The sequence below is a fragment of the Cydia amplana genome, chromosome 15, assembly GCF_948474715.1.
Source record: "Cydia amplana chromosome 15, ilCydAmpl1.1, whole genome shotgun sequence".
Lineage (NCBI taxonomy): Eukaryota > Metazoa > Arthropoda > Insecta > Lepidoptera > Tortricidae > Cydia > Cydia amplana.
Genome location: NC_086083.1, coordinates 5,922,471 through 5,924,846, shown reverse-complemented (window position 1 = coordinate 5,924,846; position 2,376 = coordinate 5,922,471). Strand labels below are relative to the sequence as shown.

The 2,376-nt window shown below is 41.0% G+C and overlaps 1 long non-coding RNA gene across 1 annotated transcript; it reads left to right on the top strand.

Moving 5' to 3' along the window:
* The first annotated feature begins 870 nt into the window (after positions 1-870).
* Positions 871-1,418, top strand: LOC134654416 (uncharacterized). The gene is made up of 3 exons (XR_010097328.1): positions 871-934; positions 1,011-1,102; positions 1,190-1,418. It is a non-coding gene; the product is annotated as an uncharacterized LOC134654416 (long non-coding RNA).
* Positions 1,419-2,376: the final 958 nt, after the last annotated feature.

Below are 2,376 nucleotides of genomic sequence, written 5' to 3'. Positions count from 1 at the left end.
AGTATTAAAAGCACCACTGACAAATAAACAGTACTATAACGGAAATAAATACGATCTCATGGAGGTTGGTACTCAAAAATATTTGATTATAAAGAGAAAGTCAGTTTCTGACCCCGTTGTGAAAGTGGTTGCTGTGGATGAATTTTATGACATACGTACTTTAATTTGAGGTATACCTACTAATTTTTATTTGAGGTATACTATACAGTCTCCCTAGTTTTTATGATGAAATATTTTAGTTTCAAGTGGTTAGCAAAGTATTTTAAGTGTCCTCTCTTTGTGTTAACAGGCATGGTGACCTTAGCAAGCCGAATGATGGGCCACATGGAAAGGATCTTAATACACGCCGGTGGGCCGAGCTCACACAACTTTAGAACGCGGATGCGACAGGCGACACTAAAAGTACAGAGAAAAGGAGAAAGTATGTGTATAACATATTAAATATATTAAAAACGGGTGACTAATATCGGGTTCGGGTAACGTCGGTTTCTTAATACTGTAACAATATTTTTTTAGACCTCTAAAGGCCATCTAGCGTTGAGCAACGGTAATACTTGCATTGATCGTATTAACGTTGGTCCGAAAGCTAATTAGTTGCTGAAAATATCGACAGAGGGCGTGAGTAGCTCGCCGTCTGATTTTTCTTCAATAAAAGGTTTACTTTTATTAATTTACAAATATTAAAACACAATTAAATATTTTATAACTTGCTTCTTTCCTTTTTGGAAATTATTATTATCTTTTTTTATTGAAACTAGTTTCGGTAGCTGTATCTACGTCGTACGCGCAACGAGACGCAGCGGTGGGAGTATCTGTGGTTTGATCTGTCAGCTGTCATTTTATTTCGTAGGAGATGGTGTAGAGAGACGTAATCCGTTTTCTTCAAAGGCCAGTGTGCCTCCTTGTTTTAAATCGCGGTTTAAACCGCTGCATCGTAAGTAATTTACCTATTTCCTTCAAAATTTCGTGTGGAATTAGTGCAGTACTGATTATTTTTATCTTTATTTCAGCTATTAGATGTGAATCGTTTTGTCAAGAGTGAGCCCCGGTGGCATTGAAATTATGCAGTACATATCCTCTGAAGGCCTATTGTCTGCCCCGGGTAAGTCACCCTCATTTGCGCAGTGTGGAACTCTAAATAATTTTGCGGAAACTCCGTTCCTTTGCTTATTAATTTTGTAATTTTCAGGGCTTCACGACTTACTACTTTACTAGTCAACGCGGTCGTCAGGGCCAAGCGTTTTGCTAGTTGTACCCAATGTTCCTACTTCCTCACCTGGTCGCGTTGTCCCAAGCGCACCCTGAGGCTGTCTGCAGCTGAGAGTGGACTGGTGGGAGCAGGTCCGGACTGTTCCCCAGTGCTAATTCGAAGCATGGCGTCAGTGCAGGAGTGTGGTCTTGCAGACGAGGTCAGAGTGTTCCCTATTACATATTTTATTAAGGCGCCCAATATTTAATTAACTTTACCAGTAGTTTACCCAGGTCTTCCAGCATCTTGAAACACAGACTCACCCCCTGTGCTCTAAATTTAAATTAAGACTGAGCTAGTTTACTACCATTATTAGTTATTACCTAACCTAATCCTACCGCTAAGCAGGCGTAGCAAATTGTAAGGTGAAAGAAATATACCCTTAAATACAGTAATTCCTTATTTTATTTTATACCACTATAGGGCTCCCCGCTGTACCCGTAACAATAGGTATATTTATAATGCCTATAATACGCCTTACGATGTTTTCATTTACCTATTCATTCATATAATTTTTCTTTGCATGTAGGTATATTTGGTTCGCTCTTCTTCACTGATTTTGTGTGTGTGCGTGTTGGGTGTGAAGGTATGGAGCGACTTGAAAAACAACACCAAGAAAAAGGCTGCACGGATATACAAAGCTGGAAAAGGAACTGGTGGTGGTCCTGCTTGTACCTTAAAATTAAGTGACTTAGAGCAGAGGGTGCTGGCTATTACAGGGACACGGGCAGCTATAGGAATTATAGAAATTCCGGAGGTTGGCCTGGACATAGGGTTGCCAGATCGAAAGACGCTATTATCGGGAAAAATATCAATGTCTCGGGATTTGGGCCTTAAGTCGGGAAAAAAACCATTCAAATTAAATTAATTGTATTAAAAACAACGATATTTTACATTATTGGCACTACGTCAGCTGCTCTGCCCAATCTCGCCACGCGCGCCCCGCGCGCGCGCTGACGGGCTCGACGCGGGTCGCTTGCTCGCTCGACGACAGTTCGGAACTTGAAATTATTGTTTTATAACGTGAAGCTGTTTTTCGGGACAATTTTCACTTTGTCAGGAATCGGGAACACATGCTAAAAATCGGGAGAATCCCGCCGAATCCCGGCCATCTGGCAACCCTACCT